General features: G+C 46.6%; 1 protein-coding gene across 1 annotated transcript in view; it reads right to left on the bottom strand.

Moving 5' to 3' along the window:
- The window catches only part of DSE (dermatan sulfate epimerase), a 358,457-nt gene extending 333,324 nt beyond the window's left edge, over positions 1-25,133 (bottom strand). Inside the window, exon 1 of the mRNA XM_069607867.1 lies at positions 24,911-25,133. The gene's annotated coding sequence lies outside the window, so the exon portion shown is untranslated. The remainder of the gene's footprint in view (positions 1-24,910) is intronic.
- Between the last annotated feature and the right edge of the window lie 1,816 nt (positions 25,134-26,949).

Below are 26,949 nucleotides of genomic sequence, written 5' to 3'. Positions count from 1 at the left end.
AAGGCAAAGAAAGTGGACAACAAACTCTAGAAACAAAAGGGGGGTTGATAGACTAAACTCTCACCATCAAGAGGCAGACATAACAAATCAGGCACTAAGGGCAAACTGCACTTAATTCGATGACTGCAGCTTTAGAAATCGAAGGAGGCACATCCATCATGATAGACATCCCCCATATCAAATAGCTACAGTCTCCAGCCTTGTGGAATGTGGATACGCCTAACGGATTAGATTCAAACTCTCCTGTTATCAGGCTACAAAAGCGTCAAGCAGCTGATCGTGGCACTCTTTCTGGCAAATGAGAACACACCAAAACTGGCAAAAAGACAGCTTCCAATTGGCTAATATGAAGAATAGCTCCCTTAAGGATACGGGTTAGAATACAGAAAGTTAACATAGAACTAAATGTAGCTGATATCTTAATCCTGAATGACACCATGACAGTAGATCATAAATAAATACCCTAAGGAAACTCCAGAAGGAAACCCTGTAACCCACCGGGAATATTCCCTGATATAATCATTAAACACAAAAGACATAGAAGTGAGCTCTATGAAAATCCATTAAATATGATCTCTAAGACTAGAGCATTTTATCCACTGTGAAAATCAAGACATGAACAGAGGTGTAGACAGGGTAGGGCCTGAGCGGGCAAGGCCCACCCAAAATCTGTAAATGCCCGCTCAGTAGCGCTGTGTGGGCATTTCCAGATGTAAGTGTCACTGCCCTGGGCCCAACTACATTAGCTCCAGGCCCCACTTGTTAGACAATCTGGACATAAAGATAGTCTTGTGGAACAAAGCGGAACTGGCAGGGAAGGACACTGACCCTCACCTCCTAAAATGTTTGTTGGGGAACAACATTATACCCATGCAACAAACTTGGAGAGATCTCACGCCTGCACTGGGAGCATATTCCATGGCTCATACTGAAGCTTAAGGAAACAAACATGGAAGGAGGTCTGGGGGGGGATTACAAACAAGCACTTACCCTCAACAAACGAGATTACTGCAATTCCATCTATGTGGGCCTCCACAACCATAAACCATGCCATCAACCAACGAAAATGAGTACAGATTATGACGGTCAACCTCGTTTTAGGGCTCAACAAGTATGATCACACCTCTTCTTCCCCGAGAACTGCCTACACAGAAGCGGATCGAGTTCAATAGCCGAGGCATGACCAAAAATATGCTTAGATAAAGGCACACCCTGCATCGCTCAGTCTGATTAAAACTTTATAGAAGTTCATGAGCCCTGAGGTCGTCTTCTGCTCTGAAAATGGACCACGTCCCATTTAAGAAAATTATCACCACAAAGAGATTCGTCCTAGCAAATAGACAAATCCTACTTAACAATCGAGCAACAGAACTAAAGCAAGTGTAAAGCTCCATAAGATTCAAAAGATCCCTGGAGAGGATTCTCCTGGCAGAGACCTAGGTTTTCCGGATAAGCTACCCCTTCCCCTTGGTTCTCATGGTATCTCTTCACCGCTAGTACTTCCAGGCAGCTGGGATTGGTACCATTGGTACTTAGTGTCCTGCTTGTACCTTGTCAATCCCCCCCTTTTATGCCACCTACTATATACATCTCCATGTTATGTGCTTAACCTTATTTGCACCATGTATTGCCATACCTGTTGTCTGCATTCTAAGCACTCCGAAGCATGTCACAATGCATCACACGCTCATATAAATCAAAATAAAGAAGCTGTAGAGTAGGACAAGATCTTAAAATGGAAGCTATCTTGGTATCAACACCAGTGATCTTAATAACAAGTCTGCATCTCACAAGAACATTTCTCCTGAGAGCAATGAATGTACATGTCCATTTCCCCCAAGAAGTAGATCAAAGTTCCTTACTGGCATATATGGAAGAGATAGCCTCCCAACACCCGCTGCCACATCAGGAGACACTTCTTATAATAGACAGTGATTTTAAATTCGAAGATGAGCCCTTGGAGATGTTAATACGATGAATTCTAAGGAACCAAACGGGTAGTAGGATCTTCATCTCACACACTCTGGAACCAACATCCTTCTGTGCATAAACATGACTTAACTCAGCAATCCTCACAGTAGCATGCGGTCTCAACAGAGGCGTTGCTAGAGGGGGTCTGTGGGGGCTATAGCCCCGGGTCTTTTGGTTGTACTCCCGGATAGAAGCACAGGGTCTACAACAAAAAGGCTAACTAGCCCCGAGTCCTGACAGTCCCGACATTAGCGTAGCCCCGGATCTTTTCCAGATATAGCAACACCTCTGCGCCTCAATATGCACCAATATTTTGTAATTGAGGATTTTCATACGTCATTGATTTTGTTTTCATACTTCTGAGAAATGGCCAAACTGTCACGTGTCCACAATATATAATGGAAGGACAAATGCCACTGCAATACAGTTACACTGTCTATGAACGTGGAAAGCCAAATAGAGGAAGATACAACAGCAGTGGAAAGCAGAATGCCAAGAACGTGTGGAGACCATGAAGAGATCTTTAAGCGGCAAAGGCAACGGGAACTTCATAAATAAATACACACAGGTGTTCAAAGAATTAACAGTGGAAATTCAAACAGTTTGGGGAATAATTGGAAGGCAGGATTTCAACAAGGTAGCCAAAGACAATAATTCAAATAAATGTTGGCAAGTGGTGACAGGCGGCAGAAACATAGGAGGCAGAATCCCAGAAGCAACAGTGATTCAACGCTTTTGGATCACGCATTTTTAATGCATATTTGTGAAAAACACCAAGCAGGAACAACACCCCCCTCATTTCCAGCATTATTTTGATGGCACAAAGCTCTCCTTTATGCTTCCCTCCTCATCCGCCTCTCCTTCCTCTCTTATTCCAGACAGTCTGACTGCTATTCAGTCATGGTGTGCTGCTAACGATCTCTGCCATAATGCCAGCAAGACTGCTCCTTCTCATTTGGACTCCTGCCCCCACCATCCCTCCTACTCTCTGACTGCCCTGCCTGGGCACCCTCCCCTCACCCTCGAGCAAGGCCAAAAATGTGGATGTCAGGATGACTCCCCTCTTTCCTTTTCTCCTCATATTGCTGTCCTTGCCAAGAAGGCCCACTTTCAGCTTCACCTTCTCAGCGGCATGCTCCCTTTTCTCAACTTCCCCCAGAAACTCAATGTCTCCAGAGTTCTGGTTCTCTCCAGGCTGGATTACTGTAATAGCCTCTTCCTTCATCTTCCTCTTTCTTCCCTCCGCCCTCTTCAACTAATCCAGAGTAGGACTGCAAGACTGTTCCTTGGCCTCAAGCCCAGAGACCGCATCTCTTCAGACTTAAAATCTCTCCACTGGCTCCCGGGGGTTGCAAGGATCAACTTCAAGACCCTCTGCATCATCCACAATGCCTTCTGGTGCCTGGGGCCTTGCTACATCCAACCTTATCTCCCTAAATACCTCTCTGATAGAGTCCTTTGGTCCTCTAGCTCCAACTCTCTGCAGATTAGACATTTCTCCAAGCAGAGAGTCGGACGTAGATCTCCCTCTTCAGCAGGAGCCTCCCTCTGGAAGGACCTCCCTACCCATCTCCGACTTGAGCCGGATTTCCTTAAGTTCTGGAAACTTCTCAGGGCCTTCCTTTTCTAGTCCTCCTTCCCTCTCCCCCTCCCTTGCTAGCCTCTACCTGCTGCTGCAACGGGTTGCCTGTCTCCCCTATGAGCCCACTGGGGTCAGGCCCTCCTCGACCAGTCTTCCGTTTAGCAGCACTTGCCCTCGGCACCCTCCCTTGACTAGCCTACTGTGTCTGGTCCTCCCCGTCTTTGCAGTAGTTGACCCCAACCCGTGGTTTCCCCATGCACTGGCCCTCATGTGCCCCACTTGCACTTGGCCAGCCCCTGCCCCCCCCTCCTGCACTTCTACCACTTCCCCCTTCCCCGTTCTTCCGCCTCCCATGGACTTCTCGCTACTGCACTTGCATGATCCGAATGTCACATGGCCCAGTAGGACGGTTTCTGTTATTTTCTCCTTTGTTCTCCTTCGCCCCTCTTCTTGTCTTGTGGTGTCTGGAAAACCTTTTTGCTGTATAGCCGCCACACAAATGTTCAATAAATAAATAAATAAATGCATTATTGGTACCTGGGAAAAAGCCATTGACCAATCAGGTGGATGGAACAGTGGACGAGAATATACATTCTCAGCCTGCTGTTCCCCACCAAACAAAACCTCTTTCATAATCCTTTGATCAGGTAGAGGAGCAGCACAATAAATCAGGAAGAGCTTCACAGGGTAAGATTTGCAAGATTATATGACATGATCTATCCCCAAGATAATTAGTGCAAAAGTGGACGGCACTTTATACTATGGGGCCAACATCTGAGATTTTAAAGCCAATACCCACCAATTGGGGATCATGCAAAGAAGATTTGGACACTTCTTCTACAACTTTCACAAGTCACTCTGAGCAACTTCATTTAAGGTGACTGTAAAATCCCTGAGGCTGAAATGGGCTCCAGGAAAGCTTATGTATTTTGGAGCTCAGCAAAGTTCCTCAGAAACAAAACACCTAATTAATGAATGAATGCAGGAAATGATTACAGCAGATTTCTGCCTCAAACCGAAAAGCAAGACAGCATCAGAAGCAGCAGACGTTGGGCTATAATGTTGGGGTACTTAGAACACTAAAAAAAATTGTCCCAATTGAAAAGGAACCTGGAGGAGCAGGAAGGCGACATATTGAAATATAAACTGGGCAAGGACAATGCAACCCATATATTCATGAAAGGTGTCTTTACAACCTATAGGCATGTTCATTTGTATGTATTGTGAAAAAGTCCCATGTCTGACTCTTGCGTGAAGTGTGGGGTAGCCATAGGGGCTGGATGCTGCCACCTACTAAGCGATGCTGGCAGTGATACACAGAGCAGTCAGAATGGCTTAGCAGGAGGCAGCATCGAACCACCAGTCATGCAGCAGGGGCTTGTCACAAGGAGACCACTCGGGAACCTGTCCCATCCTAGGCACATGGAGATACATGCTGAAAATGCAGTCCTCTATGGATATACTCAGGCCTCCAGATAAGGTGCGTACTAGGCATTTTTACGCATGAAAATCTTGTAAATACGACAGCTTTATTATTTTCATGTGTACATTTACACACAAGTTTAGAGTCTAGGGTAGTGCAAAGGTCAGGTTACTTGCCAGAAACCAGAAGGCTTCTTTTGATTTTTATCTACATGGGTGTCATTGTAAGCCATGGATACAATTCTGTGAAACAGAACTTATTTGTCTGAAGCCTTTCAAAAAAAGAAACTGCACACTGTCATAAAAGCAATGGTGTATTTCCATTTAGCTTCTGCTCTGTTAATGCTCATGGAGCAAACAGAAGCACTCTGCATATTTATTTTCCTAGCATTTTATGACTGTGTAATTAATAAAATGAAAACGAAGTTGCAATTCATAATTCTTTTGTAACAAATTATGCTTTTCTTTCCAGTAAAAGCAAACAAGCATTTTGCAATTGTATTTTCCAGAGTTCCTGTGCTGTGTGCATAATCATGCGGAGGCAGATAATTTTTACACTCATCATTTAATTTACACTCCAATTATAAATGCAGTGTTTAAAATGATGAGTATGCATGGTCTAGTTTACATCCATTCAACCTTGCAGTCAATGGGGTACATTAATATAAATAGTCAGTGGAAGCAGAGTCTTTGCTCAAGGGTGATTGATTGTCATTACAACAATCGCAGGTGTTCTAGCATCTCAAATCTTCAAGACTACAATTAAAACATCCAAAACCTGCCTCTCTAGGAAGTGCAAGTACTGTTCAAAAACAAACAAAGGAAAGTTACCTTTGTAATTGAAATAGAAACTCAGCAAAACCTGTCCCTGCGATAATCCAGATAGGTATTTAACTTTATGTAGCGCTTCATACATGGTTCGTCCAACATCGAGGCACTGTGATTATTATGCCTCAGTCGATACTCAGTTAACCGACCTCTGAAGGATGTTAGCCAATAAGATAGCTCAGCCGGTTGAGCACCCTTTGCTGCGATCTGTGCGTAATCTGTAGGTTGCAGGATCGAACACAGGCAAGGCCAACTAAGCCTTTCATGCTTTCGAAGTTGATAAAGGAGTACTGACTTCGGTTTGGTGATAACTGTGATAAATATGTTCCATGTACAGCGCTTTGCCAAAAACGCTATATAAATAACCATTTGACCATGAGATTAGATATAGAATTTAGCATGGAGTCTTTGCCTCTCTGCACTGTTCTGTCATAACAATGGCATACCATTAGATAGTAATAGCTTCACGAAATGAGGACTTTCATTAAACATCAAAAGACAATTCTGCTATCAAACCTCAAAACACAAAGTACAATTCATGTTTGCTTTAGTATGTAATTGGTTAGGTTTTTGTGTTTTCAACATTTAAATATATACAGAATGGCCAGACCTGAGAGAAATAATGAAAGGTGAATTCTGCCACAATGCAGAAAGCTGCCACATAGTAATGATTTACATACAGTTTTTGCACACGTCGTCAGAATGTCATATATTTTACTCTCTTGCAAAGGAGAAAAGTCATTTACTCTCTTAAAATCACGTTTACTCCCAAAGTTAAAAAATAGGGAGTAAAATACTCCCACCTCAAAATCTTATCTGGAGCACTGGATATACTGAACCCTAAGAAAAGCCTTGTCCCCACACGATAATGGAAGAGTAATAAAGACCACTTGTTAGCAATTAAAGTAATCGTGAGGATTAGTAACGTGTCAATGGCTCAGAGTCCTATTTCCAATGATCTACTGGTAAGGCAAGCCGAGATGACAAAGCTTAGAGCTCTGCTTTGACCCCTACTTCCTACGCAGGTGGGAATGCAAAGTCCAAGATGGTGGTGATCAATTTAACGTCTCGGTATGCTGGACCGTGTAGTGAGGAGGCATGGTTAATAGAGAGGTGGGAAGTCTCTGCACAAAACCCCACGCAAATTCCTGGAGCAGGGCCAGGCCCCTATATAAGGCCTGGATATTTTCAGAGACGTGTGGGTGTAAAGAGCCAGTTGAGGTGCAGTGCAGGAAGCCGGAGAAATGAGGAAAAGGAGGAGAAGCTGGAAAGGAGAGAGGGATGATAGGAAGAGGAGGAAAGTGAGGTGGATGGAAACTGAGTAGAAGATGTGATAACTGAGGTGGCTGTGGTGTTGAAGGAATTAAGGAACACGAGGAGCATCGGAAAGGAGGGGAGAGGAGTAAAAAGGAAGTGACCAAAAAGAAGGAGGAAAGTATGGGGGAGGAAAACGATAATGTGGTGAAGGAGGACCCAAAGAAAGAATGAATACAGAAAGGACTGGAGAAGTGAAAAGACATTGTCCAGGAAGAGCTGGAATTGATATAGAGGAGAAGAATGTCATAGGCTATAAAAGTGAGGAGGTAAGATTAATGAGGAGATGGCGGACCATTGAGGAGATGGTAGAGCAGGCAATCGTGGAGCCTGAGGAGAAAGTGGAGATCAACTTAGGAACAAAGTCACCCTGGCTCATTGAGGAAGCAGAGAAAGGCACGTTTTGAGGGAAAGAGACAGTTGCCCCAGGAGCGAATGTAAAATTTCAAGATCAGCTTACAGACCCTTGTAAGTTGTTCAGCCTCTAGTGGAGAGGTTAAGCTTGGACAGGTGATCCTCACACCCTCCCCTCTTTCTGCTGTCAAGCCCTAATGTACATGCACATTCAGCCCCAGAGAACAAGGAGGAGAGGCCTTCCGAGAACCAGAGAAACCAGAAGGAGAAGAAGCAGATCACACCCAAATAAACCGGAAAACGAGAAAGAAGTGCAAGGGTACTTAAACCCTCTGACCAAGAGTGATTGAGATATTTTCTGGACGGATCCCGCATTAAGAGTCTGCTTGTTCCATCAGGTAAACTTGCATTTGTACCCACAGTCTTTGGTCATACTGGTTACAAATCCATTGTTTGTTCTTGTTGCTCTTTTCTTTGGATTAAACAAATGTTGTACCACCCCCAATAAATGTATTTTTTTAAGTAGATAAACTTTTGTCTTCTTCTCATTCATTTTGCCCAGCATTGTGACAGTAACCTGCCTGAAAAACAATGAGAAAACATGACAATGGACCCTGACAAGGCTTAATCTCCTAGACACCAAAATTCAAATGAAAAAAGCAGAAATTAATAGGTACATATTCTGATGCCTGTGGGCAAAATAAATACAAAGACCTTATAACACATGTTCTAGTTTTTTCCACAAGAAATCTATGGATGGGTCCCTAATCACCTTAACCCAAGCGGGCCCACCACTTAAGGAACGAGCGCAGGTTTGTACGTAAAGCAAGTAAGCAAGTGTATTGAACACTCGTCCAGGCAGCAGTAGGATGATGCTGCAGAATCAAGCTAACCCAAGTCTCGCTAAACCACATAAGTTAACAGATTATATACATGTTTGCAACAGTTAAAACACTCCCATATATTTTATTACAATTCACACCCCACATGTGATTGGACAAAACCTATGCAAAGAAATTCCATCTTTCTCCAATTCGTCCATTCTCATTGGTTATTGAAATCTTAACTACCATCTTCAGATTGTATTCATAGCACAACCCTTCTTAGGATTCGTCCGTGGTGAATCATGAGATCAGCACGTGGTTACACATTCCTATACAAACATCATTCATTACAGGTCACAACTGGACTAAAACCTCTTTGCCCTGAAATGTCATTGCACATGGTTTGCATGGATACTTCAAAGGACATGAGGAAAGCAGAATAAACAGGTTGCCTTTGAACTGACGATAACTATCTCATCCACCCCAACTTTACTGACATCCCGTAACACTCTAATCTAAATAACTACCATTTCAGCATGCACAGCACATCCTGAGAATACAATCGAAACCCTTGGGTATTGGTCACTATGGCCTCAAGCGTTACTTCACCCCATGTTTATTGCTGGTCAAAACAAATAACAAAAATCCTTCTGCAAGCTCCCCTGCACTTAAAAGAGATTACATGTGCTTTTGAGATACTGCCAGGCTATAAAGACCCTGACTGGGTTGTTAGCTGAGTTGGCCATCTGCAAAGGTCATAGTTACTCTTTTACCCCTCCTCTGGCCTCTGAAACTCTGCAAAACCGGTTTCCCCACATCACTTAAAATTCTTGCGAAACCTTGACTGCAGAGTCTAAATGAATTCATAAAAGCTCACTACGTATACATGTTTAAGTTCCCTGTGTATATAACTCAGTGTGCATGCCTGTTTAATAAATATTGTCTCTCCTTTAAAGTGGGCCTATCGTGACCACTCCCCTTCTTCATATGCGCATTACAAAACTCCCTGTCACTCAGTTTCCAGGCACTTCATAGCACACTATACCTGGATCGTGTTTTATATTTCATTTGACGGTTTTGGCAATTTGTCTTTCCACACACATGTAAATCTAATATGTATTAATTTGAACACAAAATAAACACCTAAAGTAACTTATCCCATTTACATTAAACTATACTAGATACATATGAAATTGCAACATCCGCCCATTTTGCCACACACCAAGTCACAAAGCAGAGCGGATGAGTGTGGGGTGCAGATGGGTGAAACGCCTGATCTGTAACGCCTGAAACGAGTAAAAGTGCATAGAACGGACTTGATTGCATAGAATTGCGCGACGTACATAATATGCCTTGGAATGCAAGGAACATTTGAAAGAGCATATATCCCATCATACCACACCCCACGCATACTCTCTTCTTTACACCACCACTCAACTAGAACACAGAGATACTATGACACCATTCGGTATAACTGTTCTCATATCAACATCTCCTGCTCACTCCCCATCACTCTCTGTAAACACTGCTGGTTACACACCCCCCAGCCAGGCGTTCTCCTCAGGCCTAACGCAGCCACACTCGGTCTGGATAAATCCTGCCAGAGCGAACAAATACTCCTGATCTCCCAACCTCCACACCTACCGCTATGAAGCAGCTACTACACGAATTCTGCACCAGCTGCACACATACCTGGTGCGCACACGCACCTTTAGACTCTCTCTACTCTCTACTGACCCGAACTTCGGTTCCCAAGGGCGTTCAACCTACCAGCGCCTTCAGACCATACCAATGGTATATAAGGCGCTATATAAATGAAAAATACCATAACATAACAAATATGGCAAATACAACATGACACCTCTTCATCGTTGGGACCTTCCCTGACCACCCCGATAGAAGAAAGACAACGGCACTGAATGGGAATAATGAAGGAAACAGTATCACAGGCCCATAGGAAAATGAATGTACATCTTTTTGAGGACAAATTTGCAAAGTCATCCAAAAAAGAGCCTATTCCCATGGATAGTCTAAAAAATAAGGCCAAAAACTACAAAATGTGGCACAAACCTACCAGCCAAAATTAGAAGTGGGACACCACCTAAAAATGTTACTCACTATGACCAAAGAGACAGTACAAGGACTAACACCATGCCCTGGGTATGAAGGAATTGGAATACAAGTCTGCTTCAAAAGTACACCATCAACAATAAAGCAAAGGGACTGAAACAGCCACTAATTGAAAAATAATGTGGTTGAAAAATAATGTGGTGCAGGTGGATCAAGGGGCAATGTCCAAATTTGAACGGATGGGTGAAGCAGGCCCTGATGTTTTTAGATGCTAACCACTTACTTCTTTTTAACAGGTTTACATTTCCAAAAGCCAAAAGCCCTCCCTCGAGCCCTTAATAATAAATCCACCTCCATAAAAGAGACCCCAACCCGTCCCACCACACTCTCCTCACCACACTACTCGCCTCTTTTAGAAGGGAGAGTGTCTCAATCGGTCATTGCGGGTCTCGCAATTATGGATTCCCACATTAAATTAATCTTATCCTCACTTCCTCGCCAGGAGGTGCTACTCCTTTTGCCAATGGTAACAACTCAAGTTGTACTTCACCTCAAGGGCACTTTGCCCTTACGCATATCTCACTCTGTAAATGATCCACGAAGTACCAATGGAATTTATTGTTCAAGTGTTCCCATTGAGGATTGCCGCCCATGTCGTATTAGAAGTAAGTTGTTGGTTTCAATTATGTTTTTGAGTTGGACAATGCCTTTTCCTACTTAGGTGAAGAATTCCTGGCTATCCTTGAGCCAACTGAGGGCAACCCATGTCACAGTTAATCGCGATTAATAGTACATGGGAGTAGGGGGTTGATGAAAAGCACACGTTTGAGCAAACCTAAACGCTCCCGGGGTCTCTTGGTCCCGCAAGATGCACAGTATGGAAATAAAAACAGACTGCCAAAAGATCATTCATGAAACACTTATAGGAAATTGCATTGCCCGGCCTCAAGCAAGGAATGTAGTCTCTCTTTCTCTCTTCATACAGTTTCTTAAATATATGTTCAGTCATGCTGGCTCCAGTACACACACACACACACACACATAAATTGTATCAAAGTAATAGCAGTGAAAATGCATTCATTTCCTAATTTGGTTTTGCTTGTTTATTTGTGAATTTGTGAGTCGCTCTGCATTAGTGCCTCCTGGCAGATCTGTAGCTTGATGTGTTTTGTCAGTTCATGCCTATGTTTCCAAGGTTTGCATCTACGAGGGAAATAAACTTCCTGAAACTTGGCGAGATATGACTACTCTGTGGGTTAAGTATGCTGTGGGGGAGAGAAACCCTACTGCGTACTTATAAACAAGCATGGGCCATTCCAACAGTTTGGGCTTTTGTGTAGGCATGGGAAAGGCATTTACCAGGCACCGCCACAGTAACAGGCCTTTAATGGTAGCTGCTGCAAAATGGTGAAAGTACATGGGCATATAATAGCAGTGCCTGGAAAATACCTAATACTTATACACAAGCAGAAACCGTTGGCTTTGCCAAAGCTTGTTTTTAACAGGACTTCAGGTAAGGACATGCATTGTGCTTATAAATCGCGTGGCTGAAGACAGGTCTGGTTAAAACATTTTTATTATACCAGTAGCACATTTACAGCTCCAATTAAGTCATTAATACTGATGCCTCCGGGCCTGTTGGATTGCGCGTTATAAATAAATAAATACAAATACAAATTAACTCTTAGAAGACTGCTTTGAAAAAACACTGGCAGGCACTGCGAGCACAACGTTTGATAGTCAGCTCAGGCTTGATTAAAGTGAGCTCAAAGAGTTCCCATGAGGGGGATTTTTGGGCGGGGAAAGACAGAACTAGGTGGGAATGGCCATAGGGATTAGCATGGCCATGGGCCGTCAATGGGTGGGTAAATAATCAAACAACTTCTACAAACTGTGTGTCCCTCCTCGTATGCCATTTGTCACTACCTGTACAGTCATGCAATAGTAATAGCCAAACGAATTAGCGAGGTAGTCCATATCTGATTTGCCAACAAAGTCAGATGAGAGGAAGTAGGTTGTTGACCACTAAGGGGCCTGGATTTAATGGTATTTATTTTTTCAACATTTCCGTCTGTATTTATCCATATTTATTTTTTGGTCATATTATCTGTATTTATCCACATTTATTTTTGCTCTGTAAAAATAAAAGTTACAACTGGTATTTTTATACAAATATTAAAATGAAAAAAATGTAGTGCTTTAATGCCTGTAATGGGATTCTCGCAGAGCGGGGTTCTTGCATATAAAGCCACAATCCACATTCAACTTAAAAACAAAAGGCCGGCTATTTCTACTAACAGAAGAAACATAGCTGCAGCAACTTAAATATCGTGAAAGCAAAATTAATTCATTCTTGACGTTTCTGGGTTGTGTTACTTTCCACCGCCACTGCCCTTAAGAACCTGTAGACTTAAGCAAGAGACCTTAATTTCTGCTTTTTCGATTTTTTCTACAAATAAATACTGAAACAAAGTGATTTCCATCTGTAGGTATATGTAATAAGGTAGGTAGCAGAAATTAGAGCTTTTCAGTCCTCTTTTTTAGGGGGCTCTGTGGTGGAGGACAAATAATACACGTGTATATAAAGAATACCACAAAAACATCTACCCGCCTACACACGTACTAGGTTGCGGGATTGACGCCGTTTAATTAGAACAGAGCGTTTTGACGAAGGGGCTACGATTAAACAACATTGTAGAGACCGGGCATCTGCCATATTGCGAGATATTCCACAAATACATGTAGAGGCTGCATTTCTTTCGCCTAAAACAACATGAAAGCAACGTTTCCCTCACCTGCAGTTTGACGACTGCGAAGATTAACACTTCAGGCAATTGAGAATCGCCCCTAAACAATATCCCACACGAAGCCCCAGACATCTTTAAAGCAATTAAAAGATTGTAAAGTGAAGGCTATCAATTTATGGGCCACCTGTTGACATCCTTTCAATTTCCTGTGTCACCCTATAACGTCCTGAAGACGGGTCCTATGGACGTTTGTACAGCATATTAATTTGGCTATAGACTGTCAATGGGTCAACGCTAATGTGCTAGGACCTAGAAACACATTTTTGTGTGTCGACAGAGTCAAGGACAAGTTTCACTATGTTTAGAGGATATATATAATACCAAAATGTTCTCCTCACACCCCTACTGACTACACAATCTTGTGATAATAAGATGGTTGTGTTCAGCCTAAAAGAAAGGCTTTTTGTTGGTCCAAGAAACTGATTTGCATTGAATGTTTTTTTATGTGAAGTTATTTGTTAACAATGTGTTTTGTCTTTTTTAACACAAGAATTTTTTGAGCGTTTTGTACTTATGAATTAAAATATGTATATCTCTATTTTTCTGTCTACATATAGTGATTGACATGAAATGTGGTACTTTCTGCAACTGAACACACCTAGTACGTGTGTAGGCGGGTAGCTGTTTTTGTGGTATTCTTTATATACACGTGTATATGTAATAATCAGTAAAACCAGAAAACAGGGAGCCTTATTTACCACACATTATACCCGTCAACAGTCAATGGAGCTCATTCTTTAGTTCCACAGAAATTGCGTGTAGGGGACTTGTTATATTTGCACTTTGGCGTACACAGGTCCCCTATGCATAATTTTCAACTTTTGGAGGCCCAAGTGAAAAAACTCAATGTAAAATGGTGGCCTGCTCACTTCCAGGCCACCCGTTTGCGCGCCCTTGTGCAAAATGAGAAAACGCTGCCTGCATTTACCATTTGCGCATGGCTGCCTGCGTTTCCAGTGGATTACTATCGCATCTGCCTGCTTTTTGCTGGTGTTACATTACAGCTAATTTTCATTCATTTGTATGACAAAGAGGAAGGGTGATGCGGAATCGTAACTTACGATCTGCTGCTCCTCTCCTCCATAGTGAGCCGTAACGTAAATGTAATGGGTGAAAGTCTCATGCATGAGTGTTACGGATTAATTGTACGCTATGGCTCACTGAAAATGTGTTCCAATGTATTCTTATTAGGCTGATAAACGAAACACCAAAAACAAACTGTCTCTAGCCCGTCTATACCATTGCAAAAGGGGTCGAACCATTTGCAAATCAGTCAGGCACTGCCACCAATGGTAGCAGCCCAGCCCGAACTGCTAGGCTAGGTCCCCTCTGCACAGAAACACAAGCAACCCCAGATATGTTTCGGCCTTGTTGGGCCTCCTCTGTGAGGTGCAGCTTGGTTCCCTATGGCGCAGCGAGCAAGGGACCCACATCTGGGCATACTCTCTCACACATAGTGAGACAAACTGTGACCAAAAAGGTGTTGTTTTGCTAAAGTCACCCTGAGTGGGACGGGTATGCACAGACCTGGGTCCCGAGTCTGCCGGGCCTAGAGACCCAAGCTACTCCTCACTGAGGATGCCCAACTAGGCTGAAACATGTCTCGGGATGCTTGTGGTCTAGTGTAAGAGGGATGTGACCTAGCAGTTCTGGCTGGACTGCCCCTTTTGGGGTAGGACCAAGCCCGATTTGCATATGGTTTTTCCCCTTCTGTAATGGCTTGGCAGGATTAAAAACGATGGTCTGGAGGGTTGCCCAGAGCTGTGCCCGTGGTTATAATTAATTCAAAAACTTCCAGCCATCACCTTTTTGTTTTTCTAAAGTCACCCCGAGTGGGAGAGGTATGCCCAGACGTGGGTCGCGGGTCTGCCGGGCCTAGAGACCCAAGCTACTCCTCACTGGTGACGCCTAACTAGGCTGAAACATGTCTGGGGATGCTTGTGGTCTCGTGCAGGAGGGATGTGACCTAGCAGCTCGGGCTGGACTGCCCCTTTTGGGGTAGGACCAAGCTTGATTTGCATATAGCTTTTCCTCTTCTGTAATGGCTTGGCAGGCTGAAAAACGATGGTCTGGAGGGTTTCCCAGAGCTGTGCCCATGGTTATGATTAATTCAAAACCTTTCAGCCATCACCTTTTTGTTTTGCTAAAGTCACCCCGAGTGGGACGAGTATGCCCAGACGTGGGGCCCGGGCCTAGAGACCCAAGCTACTCCTCACTGATGATGCCCAACTAGACTGAAACATGTCTGGGGATGCTTGTGGTCTCGTGCAGGAGGGATGTAACCTAGAAGTTCGGGCTGGACTGCCCCTTTTGGGGTAGGACCAAGCCTGATTTTCATATGGTTTTTCCCCTTCCTTAATGGCTTGACAGGATGAAAAACGATGGTCTGGAGGGTTTCCAAGAGCTGTGCCCGTGGTTATGATTCATTCAAAACCTTCCAGCCATCACCTTTTTGTTTTGCTAAAGTCACCCCGAGTGGGACAGGTATGCCCAGACGTGGGTCCCGAGTCTGTCGGCCCGAAAATCCCAAGCTACTCCTCACAGATGACGCCCAACTAGGCTGAAACATGTCTGGGGATGCTTGTGATCTCGTGCAAGAAGGATGCGACCTAGCGGTTCGGGCTGGACTCCGGGTAGGACCAAGCCTGATTTGCATATGGTTTTTCCCCTTCTGCAATAGCTTGGCAGGCTGAAAAACGATGGTCTGGAGGGTTGCCCAGAGCTGTGCCCGTGGTTATGATTAATTCAAAACCTTCCAACCATCACCTTTTTGTTTTGCTAAAGTCACCCCGAGTGGGACGGGTATGCCCAGACGTGGGTCCCGAGTCTGCCGGGCCTAGAGACCCAAGCTACTCCTCACTGATGACGCCCAACTAGGCTGAAACATGTCTGGGGATGCTTGTGGTCTCGGGCAGGAGGGATGTGACCTAGCAGTTCGGGCTGGACTGCCCCTTTTGGTGTAGGACCAAGCCTGATTTGAATATGGTTTTTCCCCTTCTGTAATGGCTGGCAGGCTGAAAAACAATGGTCTGCAGGGTTGCCCAGAGCCGTGCCCGTGGTTATGATTAATTCAAAGCCTTCCAGCCATCACCTTTTTGTTTTGCTGGAGCTCCTGTCGGTGCCACTGTGACATACAGCTCCACTCCTATTTATTGACAGACATGTTCAGTTTAGAACTCAAGGAAACAGGTGCTGCCACAACTCAGCCACCCCACGCCTTTACTGATGACATCACACGAATTATGGCATCCGGAGCCATGCACAGTCTAGCTCAATGTTACCAGGTGGTTGCCTGCCCAAACAAATAGAGCCAGAGCCTTCAAAAATCAGAAAAGGCACTTTTCACATTCACCACCATACGAAGGGGACACAGCCTTGCACGTGTGCACAAACAAAATCCCCTGCTGCAGCACAAAAGTACATCATGCAACGCAGTAAAAGCACGTGCCCCTCCGCCGCTCACCACTACTGTACCTTGCTGATGTAATCATGACGCTACAGAGGAAAGCCAGTCAATTTATATTTTTGTACTCCTTTACAATTTCACTCATTTAATCATTTTCCCCCAGGTTGTTTCTTTCTTTATAAAATGCCATGCCTTTTGTCAGTCAGTTATTTTCTTGGCAAATAATCGGTTCGCCCTAAGCTGCAGGCCCTGCCTGCACAAGGCCACAATGATGTCATAAACCGCTGGGCCGCAATATTTGATGACCATACAGCAGTGGTCTTCAAACTTTTTTGGCTGGGGCCCCCCGGAGCAAAATTTGGGCAGGGCGGGACCCCCCAAAAATGCCAAATGGACAGTATGTATAATATGATATATTATTTATAACATGCTTAATACCCAGAGGTTTCTAAGCGCCGACCCGGGGATCGAACCTGTGTTGCTTCGTGTTGTCTTGCTTCCAAGGGGAGCACGTTGCCGCTGAGCTATACTCCCAGGCTGTCACCACTATTGCGTGCTGTCACCACACCCTACTCCCAGAATAGTCCCTGGGCTCCCCCACCTGCTCCCATCAGTCGCTGGGTTCCCTCATCCCACTCCTACCAGTCCCTGGGCTCTCGCCACCCCATCACACACCAAGGGCCTCATTACGACCCTGATGTTAAGGGTTTAACGGCGCCGTAAAAGGTGTCGGCGCCGTTAAACCCTTAATGCCTGATTACGAGGTTCCTTTGCGGGACCCGACCTTAACGGCTGGTACCAGCCGTTAAAGTAGGGTGCCTTCAAAGGGACCTTGGTGCTAAGTACGGTGCCGCAATTTGCGGCACCGTACTTAGCGCCTTCCCCATTCCCATTGAGCCCTATGGGGCAAAAATGGGAATGGGAAGGGCCCATGGTGAATGGGGAATTACCGCCCCGCCAACCTTCGAATGGGGCGGTAATTCCGCCATTCACCATGGTGGAATCCGGCATCGACCTTGGTGCTAATAGTACCATGGTCGAGCGCCTGGGTCGTAATGAGGCCCCATGGGCTTTCCCCACCCTGCTCCCACCACTATTCCATGGTTCCTGCCCATCCTGCTCCCACCACAGTCCTTGGTTCCCCCCATCTCGTTCCCAACACATTCCGAGGGCCAGTGGTGGCTGGTGAATTTTTGAAGTGGAGGGGCATAACTATTTCCCCCAAAAATGCCTAAGCAACTGAGCGCAGTGAGGGGGCCTGAACCAATCAAGGGTGAATCGCTAGGGTTTTCCCCCGTTATTTTATTTTTTTAATAATGGGTTAAAATGTTGCATTGTAGAGCATACTTTAAAAAAAGAAATGGGTAAATAGCCAAACAGTTTGCAATTGGTGCTGGGGGGCCCAGGGAGCAGGCATGACATGTTTTACTGGACATCTACGGTAGATGTCCAGTAAAAAAAATACCATCCCTGTCCCCTGGGCCCCACTGGGCCTAACTCAATCAACATGATTATGTGTGTATGCAAGGCATTGGGGTGCCAAGGGGGAAAGCATGGTATTTTTGATTGGACATCTGATAGAAATCCAGTATAAAAATACCCTACCTGTTACCTGGGCTCCACAGCGCCTCAGAAGGATAGCTGATTTTGGCAGGTGGGTAGGGGGATTGTGCAACAAAGGCATTTAGGCATTTTTAAAATGCCTTTGTTTATACAACCCTCCTTCCCCCTCTATCCACCACTTGCAAAAATCAGCTCAACGGACCAAAACAAAATAACACACACACATATTCATACAGCAATCACTCTATCATTCACACAAGCATACATCACCCTACACTCACTCATAACACAAGCATACACGCGTTCACAAAAAATGAACATAAACGTACCTTCTGCAGGGGTCTGCGCGTGGGTGCTGAAACGCCCGGCTCCAGACTGCTCTGTCTGTATGTGCGAGGAGGCGCAGGAGCTCCCCTTCGCACATACAGACATGCAGTGCCTCAGCCAGCATTTCCAATGCGCTATGCAATGCTTGTGAAGCAAAACGCCCCAGCCTTGCATGGCTCAGTGAGCATGTGCGGCAGGGGCACTGAACGGAACTGTCAAAGGGAAATAGTGTTTCCCTTTGACAGTTTAGCCAGCCCAGGAGCACTCCCTCAGCTGGAAAAAGCAGCTGAGGGAGTGCTCATTGTTTCACTGGGCTGGCTCCTTAACTCCTCCATAATGGGTGAGGAGACTACTGGGTGGGTGCCCCCTCGCCATTATGGATGAGCCGCCAGGCTCGGACTGGCCTATAAGGCAATGCATGTATCAAAAATGCAAAATGCTAGTGTGGGCCATTTAAAATTAACCTCCTTTTTGGCCAATGTGGGCCAGTTTGATGAGTTACTTCCCTATGCAGTTAGATTTTGACCATTGAGCAGTTAGTAATTTTGACCATTGATGCTGAATAAATATTCTTTAAATATCACAATTTACTAAACATTTTAACACAAAGTACCCCCTTGGGTACTATTCAAACAGTCTGTGACTGAAGGAATGAATATCCATTTAAACTGTGGGCCACTTTTTAGAGGAATAGTTTATCGTCTGAGCAATGGCAGTGGGAGGAAGAAAGAAGACCTCTTCCTCAGGGCGCAGTGAGAACCAAGTGGGGTGCACAGTTCTGAAACACTGGATGTGCGAAATGGCGAGTGGTAGGGTTTGGGGTGGGGGGAATTTGGTATATACAGAATACACAGCACATTAATGACACCCTCATCCAGCCGATGACTGAAATTATTGAATTTGCTAACAACTTTTAAGCATTGCCAGATACAGAAAAGGATTCTTTAAAAAAAAAAAAAAAAATTCAAAGTTACGGAGGTAGCAGAATACCTTGATAAAATAAAGCAAACAGTCACATCTCCCCTTAAAGTTTACATTTCAACACTCCTTTGTTTAAGTGCATTTGTGAAAACATTGAATACACTAATGCAGCAACGTTCTTAAGTCGTACGCTGTCGTGACTGAGTCGACGTCCCTGGCGAGCATTCAAACTGATGCATCGTTTTACATTGCAGTTTCCATCTATAATCCCTACGGGGGGCGCGCGCAGAGCCTTCAGACCGTCCAAGAAACCCCGGATGCGAGCCATTTGCCCACTATTGCAGTTTCACTGACACTGGGTAGAAGGTTGCACGTGACCGTTACGTGTCCCACACGTCCACACATGCCGGGTGTCACGGATTTCGCAAACGATCTACTCTCTGCATAAAGAAACCGCGTGCAAACGCGTTCGTTTTTATTTTTATATTAAGCATTAACATGGATGTGAAAATTACTCAGGAGTGTCCTTTGACGTTGCCAGACGCTGAATGCCATCGGCTTTTTCACATTGTTATTCTGTTGCCTGCATCCCAGTCCTTTGCCCCAGGGGGCAGACCAGGGGGGCATCTAAAATACAATTTCGGGAGGCGTGGGGCGCGGGGGGGTTAACTATTCCAATATTGAAGAGGGCGTAACTTTAGAGAATGTGGGGGAAGGGCCAAACTTGTGTGGGGACATCTAACTTCTTTACAAATTCTAAAGGGACTCTTCTAGTGAAGCTTTAATGTGAAAAGCAGTTAACTCTCCCCTTGAAGTCTCAAACCAGGCACTTAACTACAGCTGTGAGAATGAGCTGTCGCCTGTCCCCTCCTACCCACTCCCCTTACATGCACGAGCTAACATCCCATCACCATTTCAATTACTTAGAAATGTATGCATACAAATGTAGGTGCTAACAGTGAAAGGCTTTACATTAGTACTTGCCCTTCGTTTGTTAACAGTGCAGCCACTGGCACCTTGTATCGCCTGTGCCCTGTCCTGTCTGCCAATGGTCCTTTAGGTGTGCCAGGTCAAGTCAACATAACCCAAAATGTTGGGGCGAGGAACTAAAGCCCCATTTGCCCAACGATCTTTGCGCCACTGGAGCAGGCATCGCCGACCCATGGACGATCGGAAAAAGTTGCACATGTGGCGAGGGCCTGTTTTTAGCAGGGGACAAGCAGGTGAGGGTGGCACCAATGCGTGCATAGTGAACAGGAAGAACGTCATTGCACACACATCCCGAGGGCATACAGCAGCCTGGCACACACCCAAACACGCAGCTATCCCGCCACACATTATTGATGTAGTGAAGGTTATGGCGGAAATTCCAGAGGCACGCATGTGAGGAAATGATTGCTGCACTGCCGGAATAAAGGGATGAGTAGTGGCTAAACCACTCACTCAGCCCCTCAACACTACTAAACCAGCAGTGATGCCAATCATAAAGGTGAAACAGGCACAGCCCAAGAGGTACACCTCCATCGCCTCTTTTGGTAACGTGGGCCAAGGGCAGGCTTTGCTACTGAGGAGAAGTGTGAGCTGATACAGAAGCAAATCAAACACCAATAGTATGGCGATTAGAAAATAAAGGAATGACCAACAAAAGTTCTATAAAGCACAGTCTTCAATTAAACTAACAAAAATGCACACAAATAATAAAAACACCACTGGCACACCCTTCTTAGGGAAAACTCAAAGAAAGCACACTTTAAAGTAAAGGTTACTCTGATAGGGAATCCAGTGCACGCAAGCAAAGATATCAGCAGCAACATGTCAAGTTTTTAAAGATGTATTTCAAATGGAAAAGAATAGCAGGGCTTAAAATGTACTAGTGTTCTTTAAGATGGACGAGGGAGACAGAGTCACTTCAAATACCTTATATTCTTGGCTTTGGGGCTCAACAGCATTGAGCAAGGTATTTTGGCATCGAACCAGGAGTCTGTGCGATTTCAGCCCTGGCGAGTGTCGAATCGGGGAGTGGCAGAGTCAGATCTAATGATGCAGGGGTGTTCGACAGCAACAATATCATGCGGGTGGAAGATGACAGATATGGGTAGGCAGTCCCAGGTCAGCGGGGCTTGATGATTCAGCAGCCTCGGGAGAAGGGAGGCCTGCCTTTGGCAGCAAGTGGGCTAGGCTGGCTCAACATAGAATCCGGGTAATGCAGTAGTAATGGCTTGGTCCTCGGAGAAGCTAGTGACCAGGCAGCTGTGTTGTGATTGGGAAGCCTCTGTGGACCTCAGATGCAGAGACAGTGGATCTTGAGCGTCTGCGTTAAGCGGGACTCAGAAGACGAGGAAGTTGAGCATCAAGGTCGAGAAGACAACAGTGGCTCCCTTGCAGCAGCTTGGATGGTGTCGAAGGTACCCACATTGGCATCAAAGGGGTTCAGAGATGCAGGGAGAGCCAGGGGTTTCTTTCCTGATTTGGTGGTTTCTAGAAGGCCCAGTCCAGGATCTCTGGGTCAAGGTGAGTACTTTCCTCTGCCCTTCCCAACCAGGAATGTTTGTAGCGGGCACTTGCAGAGGTTTTGTCACCTCCAGTGGCAGGGTCCTGGGTACCAGTGCCTCGGTTGCAGTAGGCCTTGTCCACACAGCATTTTCAGCCCAAATGCGCCCGTGGAATGGCTAGGAAGAGGTGAAGAGAGAAGGCTCCAAGGAAGAGGAAAGCTCTTCTATAGAAAAGACTGCATCTCCCAAAGAATTACAGGTGAATCATTCTTGTCTTGAAACCAAAATATAAATCAACAAAGGGAAGGCTCGCCCTCTACCCCTTTATAAAGGCAACATGCTACAGTGATTGTTCCAAAGCAAGCCTGTTGTCAGGGACCCAATCCAGGCTGCTGAAACAATTGTCCTTTGCCTGCTGATCTCATAACGAGAGTGCCGTGTCTGCAGGAAATGGGAGGGTCCGGAAGTTTGGGAGGACCCAAGAAAATCCAAGATGGTGGAACTCCTGTTTGGACAAAACATCTCTTCTAGGCTATCCTAAATCAACCCCCTTCGTATGGCTGTCTACATCAGAAGAACTCCAGAAATGAACACCCTGGGCTAAGAGGGTCATTGCCATGTCGGGACTTTCTTTGAAGCACCAGTTGCCAAGGGAATTTCCGGGGAGGATGCCTGCCTCACAAATAAAGGTGTCGACTTTCCTCAGGGGGATCAAAAGAGAATCTTCCTTGGCAGGTTTCTACAAGGCTGTTGAGGGCACACCCAGGCCAGACAGCTAATACCCACCAGCCCTGTCCGTAATCAGTACCTACACAAGCTGATACTAATATAACATCGAAATGCTTATGGCTTTACAGTTGTGTAATACAGGTTGTAACCATGCCATACCCAGACATGGCTACATAGATAGTAATGTGCACCAGGCTGCTAGGGGTACGCAATTATAAGAATTTGAACCAGAGGTGCAGAAGTTTAAAAAGCCATCTATGCTGGAAATTTGTGTTTCAGCAGCTGTTCAGGAATACACGTGACCTTTGAACCTGCCCTGCGGCCACTCTAGGCAGGCGCTGAGGCTGTCAGGAGATAGTCGTAGCAAATTTACATGGGTGCAGTATGTTTTTGGCATGGAACATTCTGAAAGGGGGTCTGATTAACAGGCCTCCCTTTAGAAACAGAATTACTTGCATCATTTAATTTCTAAAAATCAAAAAAAGTCAGCCTACCTGGTCCTCACCAGAGGACATTCTGTCACAATGTAAAACCCTACCACAATAATTCTGAGGTGCAATGCGACAAAGCCCTCACACTAGGGATGGCGGGGCTAAATAAATGCTGATACACACACATCCCAAATCACGACTATACCCTGACATACCAACCCTTGAATACAATGACAGACCCAAGGACGCGTCTTATCCTACCACATACATCCCGGGGCACATTCCGCTCTAGCACACAGGAGGCAGGAGGCACACCCATGGGGCACACTATATCCGGGCACATTCCCCCAACACTTGCTGTACTTTGGCACACATATCCCTGGCGCAGTGAATCCGGGTACCCGCATTCAGAGCATTACAACACACTGACGCAGGACACATTATTTCATGGCATACACAAACAGGCTGCGTCTCTTGTAATGTGCGGACCCCTGCACATACCCATTTTTTTACGAGAGAAAAATGACTAAATGTAAAGTAAAATCAAGGAGACTCGCGCCTAGAAACACTTGTGTACAGGCGCATTATAAATGCCATATCATATCAATGGTGGGCATATACGGACCACTACATCCTGACCCCCCCTGGACCTACAAAGGTATTGCCAATCCAGCCTCACATACCCCTAGATCAGGGCCAGCCTTAGCGGCAGCAGCGCCCTAGGCGAATTGGCGACCCTGGTCAACAGGGGGAGCGGAGTGGGGGCAGGAGCGGGACATTTTTTTTCTAACTCCCCACTCCGGCGCCTGCCAGGGAGTTAATCACTGGAATAGGGCGCTCATGCTAATCCATGAGCGCCCTATTCCAGTGAAACCACCTCGCTCCCGAGTGGGAGCAGGGAGGTAATGCATCAGCACCCTATTGTTATTAAATGCACCCCCGCCGCTGGGGGCGCATTTAATAACAAAAGGGCGCCTGCTGAGCCTGCTCCCACTACGCCAGCTCGGGGGAGCCCTTCAAAGACTACCCCGAGCTGGCACGGGAGGTGGCTAATGGCGCCCTGGGCAGCATGGCAGCCCAGACAGTCACCAGGTTCGCCCTGCCCTAAGGCCGACCCTGCCCCAGATACTTTGTATCTTGGCACAAGCCCACACTGTACTCTGCCGCACACATCCACAACCGAGGTCATACTCACTGCTGAAACACCCTCTGTGTAGTGTATACACTCCATCTTGGCAGCGGGCATAAACGCCCCTAATCACACAGTTGGCAGACACTTCTCTTGACACCGTGTGTATGCTGGCAAAGACAACACCGGGCACACTTTCTACGGTACAGCGAATGCTGACACATACATTACCTGGCACACTGGATGCTGCCCCATTACCTCCTCGGTACCGTTTAGCTTGGCATTCAATCTCAACAAACACAACGCACGCTGCATTTTCTGGCAGAGGTTTACACATCTGGGCACGCTGAATGCTGACACCCACCACTACATAACGTACCGCGCAATGGCACGGACGGCACAACGAACTTTGATTCCTCAGCCACACCACAAGGATCAGTGGCGCTGGCACACACACGCTCAGTTTCCAGGAGGGGTGAGCTGAGCCCGCAGGCGTCTCACAGCTGCCAATGCCCGGCATATCCCGAACGGAAACAAAGTTAAGCGCCAGGACTGGCCGAACACTTGGCCGATGGCATCCTGCCAATAGTGTGAGCTCGGGTGACAGCGGGCACGGGACCCTCTTCTCCAGCAGGCATGCGCCCGCTGCCCGCCCCGTTTAGCTGGTCCTCGTGGGAATGGACAAACCCTTGCTTGAGAAGTAACCGCCGATGAGGGTGGGTGGGAGATCCGTTCCTTACCTCTCTTGTGCTCTGCTTGGCTCCACTCAGCACGCACTGGGCTGCCCGCGTAGCCCCTGCATCCCGTTTCGCTCCATGGATGATGCGCCTCTCGAATTCACCGGCTGCCCGGGTCGGGCGGCCTCCCCTCAGCCCCGTCCCGGCATAACGATGCCCTCCCGAGCGCCGTCCCGCTGCCACTTTCTGCCCTCAGCCTGCAGTCAACAGCGCGGAGCAGCGGCCCAAGAAGAGACAGCGCGCCGCCAGAGGGGGCGGGTGGGTGGGAGAGGAGGAGGGACCCTGGCGTCACTGGAGGAAGAGAGGGGGCGCGGGGCAAGGCGAGAGCAGGGATTTTAGGGACTGAGAGGGCCTGCGGTGCGTAGGCCGTGCTAGTGAGTCCAACTGACCTTTTGCACTTTATCCAGGGGATGCCCTTTTAAAAATGTCCCCTCACAGTGAATGCGCTACTACGCAGTTTACTTGTCCTGACTAACTTCCTGCTTTCATTCCAGAACGCCCTCAATAGGGATCTTGAAAGTTGCATACTGTGCATCATTAAGAGCTGCCTGCCGAAAGGTTTTTATTGCCCAGAAGATCTCTTCAAGGATTTAAGCTGCCATCTTGTGGAACTATCAAATCCTTCCAGCTGTACTCTTGTTTTATTTCCATCTCACGTTATCTGTGCGGCGCTGCCATCATGTCACCTCTCCTCTTGGGTCACTTCAGAGCACCAAGTAGGAATCTCATTTGTTTCAAACAATTCAGCCATATACGTACAGTATGTTTACTATGAAGACAGTGGACCCCTGAAAAATATTTGTACCCACCGCATACCCTGCTCCACTATCCCCTCCACGCCGTGAAGTTTTATCAAATTCCTGGCAAGTGGTCAAGGCTGGCTGAAGATTTGTCAGGGCTCGTGGTGTCCCATTTCAATATGATATCTGCAGGCCCCCTTGCCTACAGTTTGGGAAAACAGTATGAGGCACCAGTGGGGGTAAAAACTGGGTGGGGTAAAAATGGATATAAGGGAATGTAGCGAGGACGTTATTCGCTATAGAATATCACGGGGCTGGCAGCTATAGGTGAGTTGAAACATTTAGGACACGTTTCCTGGATTTGGGTGCAGAAATTGCGCAAGGGCCGCACACGCGCTGAGAAGGACCCTGTGCGAGCCGTGGCGCAGAAAAAAAATGCACGCCCTGCGTATTCTTGAATTCAAAGGCGCAAGTACTAGCCGTCACGCAAGTAAAAAGCTGTGCAAGGAACGCCCACAACACCACTCCCACGCACACAAAAAAGCAAGCAAAATCCCAAACCAGGCGCAACCCTCCCCGTCCACCCTTGACCCACCATCCAGTACCACTGCAAGAAGGCGCACCCTCCCTCACAAACCCAGGCTGCACCCTTGCGAAAACGTGTGCCTCCCTCGTAAGTGGAGGCAGTAGCCCAGTGAAATCGCACACCTCACCTCGCAAGACCAGATTGCACCTCTGCGAGAACGCACACCTTCACTCGTAAGTGGAGGCAGTACCCCAGTGAAATCGTGCGCACCACCTCGCAAGCCCAGGCTGCACCCCTGCAAAAACGTGTGCTGTCTCCCACAAGCCCAGGCTGCACCCCAGCGACAACGCATGTCCTCCCTGGCAAGCCCAGGCTGCACCCCGGCGACAACACTTGTCCTCCCTGGCAAGCCCAGGATGCACGCCAGCGAAAACATGTGCCTTCCCTCTCAAGCCCAGGCTGAACCCCTGCCAAAATGCACACCTTCCCTCGTAAGTGGAGGCAATACCCCTGCCAAATCGCACGCACCATCTTAAAGCCCAGGCCGAACCCCAGCAAAACACCTCACAAGCCCAGGATGCACCCCTGCGAAAATGTGCGCCTTCCCTCGCAAGCCCAGGCTGCACCCCTGTGAAAATGCGTGCCTCACCTCCAACATTACCCCAGGCAGCCTCCTCCAGTCTGAACACCTCCCACCAGCCCCCCTCACCTCCGACATCACCCCAGGCACCCCCTGCAGTCTGGACACCACCCACCAGCCTCCCTCACCCTGACAT

Source organism: Ambystoma mexicanum, chromosome 4q (assembly GCF_040938575.1).
Source record: "Ambystoma mexicanum isolate Mex_15411 chromosome 4q, UKY_AmexF1_1, whole genome shotgun sequence".
In the NCBI taxonomy this organism is placed as follows: Eukaryota; Metazoa; Chordata; class Amphibia; order Caudata; family Ambystomatidae; genus Ambystoma; species Ambystoma mexicanum.
The sequence above is the reverse complement of the archived record's forward strand: the minus strand, read 5'-3'. Positions and strand labels throughout refer to the sequence as shown.